The 14,860-nt window shown below is 38.1% G+C and overlaps 1 protein-coding gene across 3 annotated transcripts in view; it reads right to left on the bottom strand.

Annotated features, from left to right (window-relative positions):
- The window catches only part of KCNA4 (potassium voltage-gated channel subfamily A member 4), a 74,324-nt gene that overhangs the window by 48,887 nt on the left and 10,577 nt on the right, over positions 1-14,860 (bottom strand). For all 3 annotated transcript variants that reach the window (XM_048947888.1, XM_048947885.1, XM_048947886.1), the window contains exon 3: positions 13,958-14,110. The gene's annotated coding sequence lies outside the window, so the exon portion shown is untranslated. The remainder of the gene's footprint in view (positions 1-13,957; positions 14,111-14,860) is intronic.

Raw genomic sequence — 14,860 nt, 5'->3', positions numbered from 1 at the left:
AAGCACGCCCTGGTTTTACAGAACAAAGAAATACAAGTTCCTCACAGTTAATAAAGCATCAGCACAGCAGTATCATCCCACTCTTGTTAACACTCAGCTATTATTCCCAGCCTAAGTACTGTAAATCATCCCAGTTTAAAACAAATTGTCACTTGTCTGAATAATTTTAGCATATAATGGAGCTCACAATATTTCTTGCCGGAAGTGAAAAAAAATAAATGAATGTTGACATCTAGTATTAACCCAACTGAGGCACAAGAAATTATTAGACATCAACAAATCCTTCAACAAATATAACATGAGAGAGAACCAAGTCCAAATAACAGGTAAAAACCAGAAATGTTACAACGTGGGCTTGTACACGCGAGGTTGAGGCTACACTAAGGCTATTCAAATGGGAAAAGTAAAGACAAGTGAGAGAAGGATTACTATGCCATATTCCTCCTTTATCCTCACACCTCAACAAGCACCTTTTGCTTAGTAAATACAAAAAACTTTTAGCCACATACTTTATTTTCATTAGGAATACAAATATCTAACAGCGCGGTTGAAGATTAAAGAAGAAAAAAAAAAGAGAGAGAGAGAGATAAAAAGAAAAGAGTTGAGCAGTTAGTCTGAAAAATTCATTTGGAGATGGTAGCCTTGAGATTAGTTGTTTCCCTCCTCTCAAGCAATAGGATCTATAGTTTTTTTTTTTTCTTCTGTGTATCTCATGTTTCTCTTCAATTTATGTTATTAACATAAGCTATCAAAGCCTTGGTCTTTCAATATGACTTATACTGATAGACATTACAGCAGCTCACAAGGTTGCAGTCTAGGAAATATAGCAAACAAAGCAGCAGGGTTAGAGAAAAGACATAACTTACAAGAAATCAAATGTCAGTGTATTAATATGCGTAGGTGGGGAGGAGACAGAATTAACTAGCTCTGCTTTACAATCATTAACCACTGGTTTTCTTTCCTATAACATTCAAGACATAAGGTATTCCAATAGCTTGTGGAAATATATTTGAAGAATTTCAAAAATCCTGCTCTATGTACTTAAAGTGTCATTCCGACATGGTATCAGCTTTCACTGTCCCCTTCCCTCATAATACAATATTGACAGACCTTGGTTTTGTGAACTGTGGAAATTCCAAGTCAAAACACAATGATAACGAAGAAAAACGTCAAGATTCAGGAAAGAAAACTTTTGGTTCAGACACTGTCAAAATTTTTGTCAGTGAGGCAAATGGTTAAAGACTCTACGCCCTGGCAGCACTGCCTTCTCCAACCAGCCTTTAAGATCATGAACAGAATGATTCCATATAGCACAAAAGCACGGTCTAATTTCAGCCAGCCTGGTAATTAAGAAACAATAAAGACAGCTTAAAATTAACTCTATCCCCACTTCCAAGTGGTACCAAAGACAAGTCTGCCAAACAGATAAATTTCTTCTTCAATGTAAGATTTCTCCTTTTAGAATAAATAACTGAATAGTCATAACAATTCTCAATCACATGCAATGTAATGCTTTAAATGAAAGCATACATTTCTTCTTCAATGTAAGATTTCTCCTTTTAGAATAAATAACTGAATCTTCATTACAGTGCTCAATCATGTGTGATCTAATGCTTTAAACAGGAGGCTGATTTCCATCATCTGTGCGAATGCATACAACTTTACCACTTTGGCCTTGTTTATGCAATCTATCCCTAAGACAAGCAGATCCTGATCTACGAGTAGCTGGATGTGTTCACATACTTGGATTATTATGTCGGGAACTCGAAACCACTTTATGCTGTGATGCTTAGTTCAGGGACAACGTAAAAGCATTCTGAAACCAATTCCTATCTATGCACAATCTAATCAGTATTTGTCAGTGTGTGCAATAAATGGAAGACTGTCACTCCATTTAAGCTCAACATAAGACTGAGACTTTGGAATAATGAAGCAAAGCTTTTTTATGGGCAGTGGGCTGTCCAGTGTGGGTAAGAACCACACTGATAAATAGAAGGTGCCCTGCTCCTCCAGGGTTGGAGTTCAAACACTTAAAATGTTCTGGATTGATCTGAGAAGTACTGCAGAAATGCTGCTTCAGCCTGGAGAAGAGAAAGCTCCAGGGAGATCTGATGGTGGCCTTTCAGTATAAAAGGGTCGGTAAGAAAGAAGGGGATAGACTCTTCAGCCAGCCCTGTTGTGACAGGACCAGGGGAAACGGTTTCCAAGTAAAAGAGATTTAAATGGGATATAGGGAAAAGGTTTTTTTTTTTTCTACCATAAGAGTAGCGAGACACTGACACAGGTTGCCCAGAGAGGTGGTAGGTGCCCTGTCCCTGGAGACAGTCAGGGTCAGGGTGGATGGGGCTCTGAGCACCCGAACTGTAGGTGTCCTCATTCACTGCAGAGGAGTTGGACTAGATGACCTTTAAGGATCCTTTCCAACTCAAACAATTCTGTGCTTCTATGATTTTAAGGCATATATTCATGCAAATACCAATAAACACCAATTTATACGTTAGTCACACTGACTACTGTATATTTTAACACCATCAAAGTTATTCTGTGTTGCTTCCATGCAGCAATAAGCCATTATCCTCAAACTTATTTCAATTTATCCTAATCAACCTACATGTACCAAAATTTTAAGCAGAAACACGATGATAAGATAAAGATACGTATGATCATTGTGATCTTCCTCATGGAAACACTCTACTACCCATAGCACTCTGTAGCATCTTTAATATCACCTAGTAGGGAAACAGGAGTCTAGAAAATTATTCAGCTTATTATCATCCAGTCACTTAACTCTCTTATGCAGCGATAAGAAATACACATTACCTGAGAACATCTCTAGCCACATTTCAGTATCTAAAGGGAAGCTGTAAGAAAGAAGAGGACAGACTCCTTAGCAGGGTCTGTTGTGACAGGACAAGGGGAAACTACTTCAAACTAAAAGAAGGGAGATTTAGATTGGATATAGGAAAAAAGTTGTGGGTTTTTGTTTGTTTGTTTGTTTTTCTTATGGTGAGGATAGTGAGGCATTGGAACAGGTTGCCCAGAGATGTGGTGAGTGCCCCATACTTGAAGACATTCAGGGGCAGGCTGGACATGGCTCTGAGGGCCTAATCAAGCTGTAGGTGTGCCTGTTCATTGCAAGGGAGTTGGGCCAGTGACCCTCAAAGGTCCTCTCCAGCACAAACCATTCTATGATTCCATCATAAATTATATTTAAGCTTGTCAATCTTATGGAAAAAGCAGAGAGAGAGGATGAGATGAATCCTTCTCCACAAGTGCCCAAGACAGACATTTAAGGCCAGCTGAATTACCTTTTGGAAGCAATCTTCTTTCCTCCTCTTTTTTGCACAGACTAGAAGAGGAGCATAGGTTCTCACTTCAGACCAGTGAAATGATCTTTGAAGATCCCATTCTTAACTTGTGCAAATCAGTTCTACTCATTTCAAAGAAGTTACCTCAAAAACCAAATCAATTTTTCTCCTGTTTTCTAAATAAGACACTCATCTTCAAAATTACTTTAAGTAACAGTAAATAAATATTTTTAACCACGAAGAGAAAAAACACGTAGACAGGCCACTGGTCTCTAAGTCATCTAATTATTACCCTTCTCTATAGGCTGTGAGCAGAAACTCTTCTGTCAAGCACCACTAACCAGATGTTACATTCATTAGAGATAATAAATACGCAGCAGTGTGACAAAGATTCAGCTCACCACAATGTGAGCATCAAACATTGCCTCTGAGAACAAGCACTGTAGTAATGGAAAATGTGCTGTTTGGAACGGTCTTACAGGCTCACGGAATTTTTTTTCCCAGAGCATGCTTTAAGAGAACCACGAGGGCTAGAGGAATTATAGAGTATTCTTACATAGCATTTGAAGAATATCCACTTAGTTTGGCTTGTAGTTTCTAGACTGATATTGCTTTCGTAATCAAAAATAATATAGAATGAGAGCAAGCTTGGGAACAAACATCAGAATAACTAAGCCTCAATTATGATCTTCAGTGCTAAAGGAGTTAAATACCCAGCGGTGTGAGATGCCCTTAAATAATTCAGTCCATGTTCTTTGAGTAGATGTCTGATTTATTAAATATTCAGTAACACTTTGAAGACTGGAATAGTGTCAGATCTCAAATTAGAAAATTTCCTTTTAATGTCACTCTTGTGTTAATTTCTGTCATATTATTTCAGGCTATTTGCCACAACTCAGGCTAGATAATATTAATAGTGTAAAAAAGGTTCTTCTTTTTTATTGACATGTCAGTGTGCTGTCTAAAAGAAATAAGCAATTCTGTATTTCACGTGCAGCTCCATTAACTTCAAAACAGAAAAAGTGACCTGGCCATGGATATGGCAATCAGAAAGAGAATTTTAGGACCTTCTTGTATCTAACTCTAGCAAAGCTGCATAGAAACACAGTTTGTATAATTATTCAACTGGTAATATTAATATACCATGCCAATTTATTAAAACTGTATCCATATACTTGGTCTGAATACAAAATAAAAGCTTACTGCCCATGAAAAGAGAAGGGAACAAGAAGATGTAAATGTCAAACAGTAACTCTGCTACTAAACAAAACCAGTTAATGTAGATCTGCCAGGCTTTGATAACAGGCAGTTATGCTGGGAAATCCCTTCCTGTCTTGGAACATTATTACACAAATCCTTATTATATGGCTCCAACATTGTTAAGCAAAATGCTGTGCAGAAAATACTGAAACAAGATCGTTCACACATCAGGAATATTGTGCCATAAAATGACTCTGCTGCCTAAAATCTGCTACACTCTCCTGGCAAACTACATCCATTCTAGGATAAAATTTCCTGTTTACCTCAGTTCATTCCTAATGTTTTCATCCATGCAATAATTCTAAATTACTTCCAAGTTGATGTTGATAACAATTTTGCTTGTATGGGTTTCAGGTTCAGTTTGTACAGAGAGCAGATGAATCATGAATGGTTATCTGCAACTATTATCTAGAATATACGATACTTCGAGTGGTCAGTCATACTTCTGAAATTGAATAGTTTAGATGAGAGATTCAGTGCTCAAGTGCTATTGATATGGTAGTCAGATTTCTCATATGTTTACCAGAGAGAATTCAGCAAGAACACTGAGAGAATAGGAATAAAAACATTGCTAACTCACCCTCACTGCTAGGGAAAGAGGAAAACACAGAAGCTACAAATTCAAATTTCACCTATAAGTTTTCCCTGAGCTGTTCTGATAATGTTACTTTACAGAACTGTAAACAAGAATGAATTCCTCAGTCAGCAGGGTTCGTGGTTTCTACTGTACAGCAACTAAATCCCCTCGTGTACAGCAACTTTTAGTGATGACCTGCTGCAAGGCAGTACACAATATTGTGAAAGATGCCAAGCAGGGAATCCACAAACATTAATGCCACAGTAACCCCACAACTTCTATCTCTACCAGCTTTCACATGCTCCTTAGCAGATAATATTGCACACTCCTCTGCCAAGTGACCTCACCACTGCTTCATCCAACACAATCCAGATTGCTGAAAATGCAGATGTGTTTGTACCTGTGTGCGTGTGTGCTCAAGTATGCACTCAACTGTTGGGAAGCAAGGAAACAGGAACAGTGGCTTTTACACACACACATAAATCCTTCCTGCTACTCACAAAGGATAACACAGCCCAAAAGGACTAGAGAGCCTTATGATGCCTTAAGATGCCTTATTAGTTGCACTTCTACCTCATATCAATGGCGAGACACAGTAAGTGACCAATTTTCCCAGTACATTCCAAGCACTGTGTAAGTAATTATACTGCAATAAATACTGCTCTTCTCTTGCACTGCAGAAAGTATTCCATGCCCCTAGGGGAAGTTCCACCTGAGAATGAGAAGCCATCTCCTTCCTGTGAGGGTGACAGAGCACAGGAACTGTCTGCCCAGAGAAGTTGTGGAGTCTCCTACCCAGCAGATATTCAAAACCCACCTGGATACGATCCTGTGCAGTGTGCAGGATTTGTAGTTGTGGGATGCATTACCATGGCATTAATGTTGGTGGATTTTATCTTCCACACTGGTGACCTTATACCCCATGTATGAGTCTGTGTCTGATGTGAGTAAATCCCTCCAGATCAGAAAGAGGTAAATAAACTATATAAAGAAGCCACCACTGATATTTTCAAACTTCTACTGCATAGCACACTTAGGCTATTTTACTGCTGTTCTAGCAAGAAAAGAGAAATAGTGTGACAAGAAAAAAATGCTCATATGAGTAATGAAACTCACACGGTCTGCTTTCAATGTGAACACAAAGTAATTTTCCCTTTCAACTCTTCAGCTCAGACAGCCTTTGGCATTTGCTGAGCATTGCGTTTTGATTTCAAGTAATATTCTTCTTTGCTCAGATGAGTATGAACTTTATGTGGCATCTGCACTAAAGTAAAATTCATTGGCAAACCAAGGTCAGACAGATTTTCCCAGTGAACACCTGAGTTTCCAAAACAATTCAAATTAACACATTGTAAGCAATCCTAACCTAGTGTTAGCTATCTAAATTATAATCTGATTTACTTTTTAGAATACAAATATGTCCTCAGGCATCTCACCAGAACAAGCTGAGAGTCTGTGCATCATTTTCCTCTAGGCAGGCTCTGAAATTCTGCCTAGCCTGTAAGATTTCCTGCTTCTTAAATGCATAATTATTTCCTGAAAATGAGACAAAATCACAAATGGGTTCTTGAAACTAAAGTACAAGACTTAAAAGCAACTGAGTGGGGATCTATCCCTGAAGCATCACCTGCAGGATTTGTATGCACTTTTCTAGATCATATAGGACTAGCATCACATTTATGACACTGACATTTATCTGAATGTTTTAGTTATCTCTGGGACCTGAAAAACTTTCTATTATAAATGATATTGCATGTCCTCATCTTTCTGGTACCACTAAGCACAGATATAAATATGAAGTTTTCTTCATATGATCATTCCCACGTATAAACTCAATGTGATGCTCCACTGCTTAATTAAAAAGAGAGACTAAAACTAACTGAACATAGCTGAAGCACATTCAGTAGCAAAATAGATATACATATATTCTTTGAATACACATATACATACACACACATGTATATTCTGTGAGCGTATATATACATTCTTTCTGACTCTTTTTCATATCTCTCTTTGAAATTTCCCTTTGCTGGGCCAGTACATACATGAATATATACATTGCACACGTTTATCAACAGTATTGTCTCTTTGAGACCTCCTATATATTTTAAAAAGTCATTTACAATTAATTCCTCTCAGCACTACTTCAGCACTTGATAGTTTAATCTAGCTCTTATGACGAGACAAATGTGCAGGTATCCCTCTGTGGCAAAAGGGATAGCACTCACCAAACCCACAGACAGAAGTTCCCCATTTAAATCTAGCGAATGTAAGTAATGTGATAACAATCCCACAAGATGGCACTCCACCACACGCAGCTGGAGAAATACTGGGCACTGCTGCTTGCTCTCTTGATTGCTTATTTACAGGGACGATTCAATCCTCCCTGAGTCATCTGGAAATAGTCAGCGTGCAGAAAAGAAATCGTAATTTCTGCACTTGAAAGTAACGTAACAAAATAAACAAAAGGAATGAAAATGCAGAACGGTGAAAACTACCATTTTTTCTTCTAGGAAACATGAAGCATTCACTTTGCAGATACATGATGTGAACAGTTCTTGAGGTATGAGAGACTGTTACTGCAGGACTGGTGCCATTACATCTTGAGCATTGAAGTCAACTCAGTCCCTACCAAAGACAATCCCCTAACTGAAGCAGTGTTTTTTCAGTCAAGCTGACTGACCATAGAGGATGCAAGGTTAACGTTCAGGTACCAAAAACTAGCGCAGCACCAAAATGGGCAGTCAGCTCTGTGCAATTAGTCAAAGCAGCCAATTAGGCAAAGTAAAAAACAAAACAAACAAACAAACAAAAACAACCCACACTTCAGTGTAATTTCAGTGCTCTCTTGAGAGTCAAATAGATTCTTTGAAACTTATTGGAAGTGCAGATGATGCATGCTGTCTCTGCAGTAAAACATATGAAAAGACCCCAGGGCATTACTGAAGATAAATCAGAAGTGCATCAAGATTATCTTCCCAGAGGCACTGGTAGGAAAGCAGTCTCGAAGGATGCATGCAGAGACTACAACAAAATCCTACAGAAAGAGGAAGATCCTATGAACTGTAACATCTCAGAAGATAAACAAGATCATCTAGGCTTTCTTTGGGCATTCTAAGTCTTCTGCCCATTTATCTAGTTTTATCCTCAGTATTTTTAAGTAAAATACATTGGCATCAGAGCTGTTTGGTATTTTTTAATTCTTGTCCTGTACAACAGCGCATGGAGTCCCAGAATCAGCTGTACAGCGTGCATTAAAACTTCCTATGCCAGAGGAGTCTCAGACCTCCCAGTAAAAAACACTAGAAAAACCCAGCTAACAACCTTACGTCTTTCCCTAAGATCAAGTGATGAAAGAATCTATTAAAACAAACAGCCATGACATTTCCTGCTGTATAGTTATTTCATCCAAAGCGCTGCAGGCCCCATCTAACTCAAAGCTACCTGCTGACTTCAATGGTCTCTGGATCAAGCCTCAGCAGAGGAATACTTTCCAGTTCTCTTTAATGAGACACACAGTTGATTAACAGCCCTCCTGCCTGCTACTCTAACGGGAATGCTTTCATTTTTATGCTTGTCGGGGCTGCAGATATGCTTGTATGATCATCAGCAAGAAAACTTTAAAGAAAAGCTGTGTAACTGCAGCATCCCCTAGTGAATTTACACCACTCAGCTGTTACAGGAGATCCTATCATGAAATGATAGAAATGTTGGTTCCATGAGAGTGGTTGATCCTCTACAGTATCTGAGTATCAACAAAATACTGATGTAAAACAACCATTCAAGACAACAGCGTGAAAATAGGATAGCTTTGAAGACCTTCTGAACCGATCAGAGGTAAAGGAATCTTAACAGAGACTGCAAAAAAGATATTCTTTAGCAAAGGATGAAATTTAAATGCTGATGGCTGTAGTTTAATCATATTTATGTTGCTACAAATCTAGAACAACTCAGTTTGAAAAATGCTTCAGCTTACACCTGACTACTGGAATTCTGCCCTGGGCTGCAGTCTTGTAGCCAGTCCTTAAGAAATATTAATAAAAGAACTGAAATCAACATAAAAATTGATAAATCACAAGATGCCTAAACTAATAAAGATAACCTGTTAAAAGTTTGGAATTTACTTGTTTGCTAGCACAGAGAGTCATAAATGTCTCTACACCTAAATCTACCCTTATTTGCATTGTAAAGAAGGAATGAAAAGCACTGACAATTGGACAACTGAATTGTGGGCCGGGATTTAAGCTAACACCAACGCATTGTTAAAAAGTGATTCCCATGAAAAAAAGGACGAATGACACATTTCTACTTACGAGGTCTTACCATTTTAACCACCTATGTTTTCACTTCTGACAAGCATACTTGCACTGTCTGTGCCAGAGGGAAACGTCCAACAGAAGGTTGAGTTTGAATCCCTCATGTTTAACAAGCGGTAGAATTCATAATATATCTTGAGTCTTAACTTTCAAAACTGCAAAATGGCAATCAGAAAAAAAATAATCCTGTAGATGTAGACTTGGCTAGGTTTTCTGTTTTCGCCATGTTATTTTATTAGTGCAAACACTACTTCTCAAAATGCTGCTATATTTAAAAGAATAGAAAAGGGGACTTTCGCTTGTGTAACACTGTGACTGAAAGTACTGATAAAGATAAAAAGTAAATGGGCTACTATTACTTATTGCCTTTGAAAATATCTAAGATGTTTGTTGCACAGATTATTTGCCCTTTTCAAACCATTTTTCTTTCTGCCACCAATAGCAAAAGAAACACATCATTCCATGAATTATGCACTGCTGAGTAAATATTACTCCTGTTGCTACAGGAGACACGAGATAATAATATCCCATATTTTAACTACCATGAGTAGAAAAACTTGTCAGTGCTGTTTCGGCACATGTATCATGAATCATCCAATTAACCACTCAGATAGAACTCAGAACCTCCAAGAGAATCAAGTCCCTGTCACTGGGAGAAAGAGGTTTCACTTAGGTGACAACTTCAGCTGAATGGGTCTTATTTAACACATCTCAAGAGCATTTGAGTTCTTCTTTCAAGAGCTTCAGTGACATTTTTGAAGACTAAAAGGAGATAAAGAATTTGGCAAGCCAAACCATAACCTGGTGTAAATATGCCTCAGTTATCAAAGATTCCCGTACTTAAAGGAATTATTCTTGCATACTAATTACTGCCAATGTCCTTTCACTGCCAAGAAGAGTCACTGCATTCTACTTCAGAGCAGACAGAACTTAGTAGGAAGATTTATCTACAAGCTTCACCTGCTCAGCATTTTGAAACTGTTTGAGCTGTAGGCTGTTCACACAAAGAAGTCGTAGAACCGTCAGAAAAAAATCTGCTGTTTTGGTAGCACATACCTTTTCAAGTCTTCTGAACGTTGTTTGTTCAAAGGAAAATGGTGGACTTTAGGAAAAAATAAGTGGACCAAGACTCTTAAAACTTAATTTTAGCTTATGACTCTGTTATATTTTAATATATTACAAAATTTTATTTGCGGATTGCATAAAATGAAATGGAGAAAGCTCAATCAAGGCCCCAGCTCCACCTTGTTTTCTCTTATGTAACAATAGTGTGATTACTTTCTTTTCAAATTCTAAGCAGTCGTTATTAATAAATGCCAATTTAAATTGCTTTGCTTCAGTGTGCAAGTCAAATTAGAATTGGTGAGCTTGTCCTTAACCTAGTATCTCTGAGCTGGTTATCTCAAAACCGTTTTCTGCTCACCTTCTTTTGCTTTCATGAAACAGTTGTTTTGAAAACAGAATGAGTACTTACAAGTTTGATACCATCACCGGTCTTATCTACTATGTTAATTCTTACATGCTTATATATCAGGCTCTCCTTCATGACAACGTGCAAAAAAACACACAAAAAAGTGCAGTTAGAGACCACAGAAGTGTTCTGTCGCACCTACTCAACAAATGGATGCCACTTTGTAAACAGAAGTGAGATGAATTTTCTCATCTTTACTTTCTGAATTTAAAACGTAACACTTTGCTGCTGCTTCTCAATTTTGAGAAACCAATGTACCTTCACCACAAGAAGGACCAAAGCCAGTTTTCTCATACAGTACAACTTAACTAAGCGAAATTAACAGGAGGGGAGAAAGATTGCACTATCTTCAGAGCTCTGATCTCTTCCATTACTGACATTTCTTTTGCTTCTGCTTTTTTCCAGCTGTTTACATCTTTGTGTTTCTATTCTTTCTTCCTCAATCCTCAAGTCTTATCTTGCATTCTCCGTTCATATCAAACCTACGTTCTCAGTGCTCCTCCATTTGTTCTGTCCCAGTTTGTTCTTTTGCTCCACTACTTTCTGTCCTTTTAAGTACTGGCAAATATTCTTTCTGCTCTAATATCTGCTTTAACTTCTCAGAGCTAAACATTTTGCAAAGCTCAGAGATCTCCCACAGGGTTGCATTGCACAGGCACCAGTCTGCTTGTGCTTGTACTTAAAAAAAAATAAATAAATAGTTCAGACATCACTTATTGCTTGGGGAGACAGTATGCAAAAACAGGCTGAAAGGGATTGGAAAGCATATTCATTTTTTCTATGCAAATGACCAGAACACATCTTTTTGTCAGGTGCGGTGCTAACTGGAGATTAAAGGCAGATGTGAAAATACTTGGTTGTACTAACCTGGTGGTATCCTTTTAAAAAAATAAGTTTCCATTTTCTGATGCTTTCCACTATCACTAAAAACTCAGTGTGAACATCCCAAACCGCACTGAAAACAAACTGTGAAATGCAAGTCTGACCTAACTCTAGCAGACTCTGATCCAAGAGAAGTACAGGGCAACCATATTTCACTTCACAAAATTAGTTTCCCTCTTCTTTAGTGCAGAGCCACCAAAAGAATGAAACACTGTGTAAAGTCCAAGTTACCTCATGGGAACAGGCACTGCACAAAGCCAAGGCTTCAGTGTACTCCACTGAATTATAACACTCCAAAGAGTTTGTGGCTACTAAAACAAACAAAAAAATAATACATTCAGAAACACAAAAATCTTGGTCGTAAGAAATTCTCCTGGGACAAACACTGGGGTTCCATTGCATACCATCACTTAAGAAGGCACGGATCTGAGATACGATAAGGCCACACACACTGGAATGTGCAACCCTTTGACTTTTGGGAAGTTTTGAGAAGGTTCAGGTCTTGAGTCCAAACTAAAAACATTTCTGCAACTCAGTGCCAGCCAGATGAGTGCACAGTGATATCATAACAATTCCAATTAAAAAATGTGCAGGATGTAGAATTGACAGTTTAGCCCTTTGATGGACAAATTAGCTCAGATTGGGCCTCAAAATATATTTGCTGACCTATGTTCTGGACAGGTTTCCTAATACCTATTTGACTGTAACAACAGAACAAAACCCTTGGTGGGTTTGTTTGTTTGGTTTTAAATACAGCAATTGGCACAGAAACCTCAGCCCATAAATGTAGCTCCTGGATGCCAGATTAATTACAAAACAACAATAAAAACAAAATTACTGAAGACGACTGTAAGAATTTGGATAAAGTATTCTATTTGGTCTCAGTAGCTAGATCCAAACTACTGGATAAGGCAGTATTTCTAAGCTCCTAGGTTTGAACATGCAATTCAAGGGCAATCTGAGTTATAGAGGTAAAATTTAATTGTTGACAGCCTTTTGTTTTTAGCATTTCCTTTCTGCTGCAAATGCCTTCAAATTCCCCAAGACAGAACTCAAAAGCATGCAATACATGAACCATTAGGTATAACCACTGTATTTTGATTTTTCTTGTGTGGCACCTTGGTTATCTAAAAAAACACATTCTGATTTGTGATTTAATACAAGGGTAAATAATATAGGATAAGATACTGGCATCATCACTAACCACTGCATGCTGCTTAGCTGAACTAGAACTTTACTCTTAACAGAGTATTCTTAACTTAAACTTTACTCTTAAGCTGCCTTAAAAAAGAGACAAAGAAAGAGAGGAAGAGAGGAAGAAAGAGAGAAAGGGAGAAAGGGACAACGGGAGAAAGAAAAGGGAATTAGGTTTGCAAAGACTATTAATGCTGGCCATAAAACAGAAACACCACTCATTAAAACCACCTTATATTCTAGAAAGTCCAGCATGTGCATCTGCCAATGGACGGTAAGCTCAGCTGATTGACTATTGCCCTTCTTAGATTTTGCACCTGCACATGAATTAGGTTTTCAGTAGGACATTTGTACAAAGCCAACAACTATATGATATTCTAAGAACTTTTCCAAGGAGATTTGTTTTTCAAAATTCCTGGAAAACATTACAGAATAAGCAAATGCATGCTTATCATTTAGAATGAGAATAGTGAAGGGACCAAAAAAAATCTCACACTTATTCTAATACAGTAGCATGAAGAGGCTGCATGAACATAAATACGCATAAAATACAAAACAGAAGAAAGCAATATAAACACCATTACCATAGAAATTAAAGGAAAAGGCAATTAGACAAAAGGAAAACAGCATTCTGGACACAATGCATTTCAGTGAATAAATAAGGAGATATTCCAGTGGTATGTTTATATACTTAAAATGACATGAATTCAAGATGACAAATGGCCCAAATGTTCATCCTGTATAGCTGGAGGATATAAAGCCAGGAAAACAAACCAAAGCGAAGAAAGGAGAATATTTGTTTCAAATATCTGAGATACCAGCTTTTCAACCCCCCCTCCGTAATCCTGAGAAGTCTTTCATTAGAACACATCACAGCTAGTGTCATTACCCATTTATGAACTATTCTGTAACTAAAATCAGTCTAGGAAGCTCTGTGCTATGCACATACCTTTAAGCACAAGCGTGGGCTCTAGGAGCTGTTCCTGTCTTCTGGATTAGTCTCTTTCAAACTGATCCAGACATGGCAGAAGCTTCCAGGCTTTCCAACAGATCCTCAGGCTGGACAAAGAACACAGCAAGCACTCTGGATAATGTTCTTGGCCTGCAATGTAGACAAGACCTCCATTATCCATGCACAGTGTTGGTACTGAGACAGTTTATCACATGCTTGTAACTGAGGTTGTAAGTGCTGGGAATAGGGAAAGTGTTGTTCTTCTGAGGTTTCAGAAAAATGGCCGCCTTCAACACCCTCAACCAAGGGTCGGTGACAAAAAACCCTGCAGTACAATTTGAGAGCAAATGTTGAGTCAAGCTGACCCTACAATGGCACACCAACAGCATGCTGCCTCTGTCCAAGCAGCAAAAAAGCAACCAAGCAGCAAGAAAAAGATAAGAAAAATGCCTCATCAAAATTACTTACAATGCTAAACGGTAAAAATGAAAACATGAGTCGAATATTAATTCCAAAAGGCATCTGTTTCTTTAAAAATAAAAACTGGGAAAGTACAAGCAGTTCTGTTTAAAGCAATCAGTAGTTATGTTACCATGTGTATAATCAACGGATATCAAGATGTTACAATCACAAAATAAACAAGAGAGTTAGGTGAAGTGGACTATGATAACAAGAGAGAATAAATGGAAGGCTTACCCTTATGCTGGGCTCACCACAAAACACCAGAAGGAGGGATCTCCAGACGAGATCCTTCCCCACTGGTAGCCAGCTCTTCAATAGGTCTAGGAATAGGTCTAGGTGAATTGCCTGCAGCTGTGCTCCTCTGGCTGACTCATGGCTCGCCTCAGGTGATCAATCAGAGGTTCAGGCCGTGACTCAGTAGTTCCCATACAGCATGGA

The sequence above is a fragment of the Lagopus muta genome, chromosome 6 (assembly GCF_023343835.1).
Source record: "Lagopus muta isolate bLagMut1 chromosome 6, bLagMut1 primary, whole genome shotgun sequence".
NCBI classification, from domain to species: Eukaryota; Metazoa; Chordata; class Aves; order Galliformes; family Phasianidae; genus Lagopus; species Lagopus muta.
Note: the sequence above shows the minus strand (reverse complement) of the source record. Positions and strands in the feature narration are given on the sequence as shown.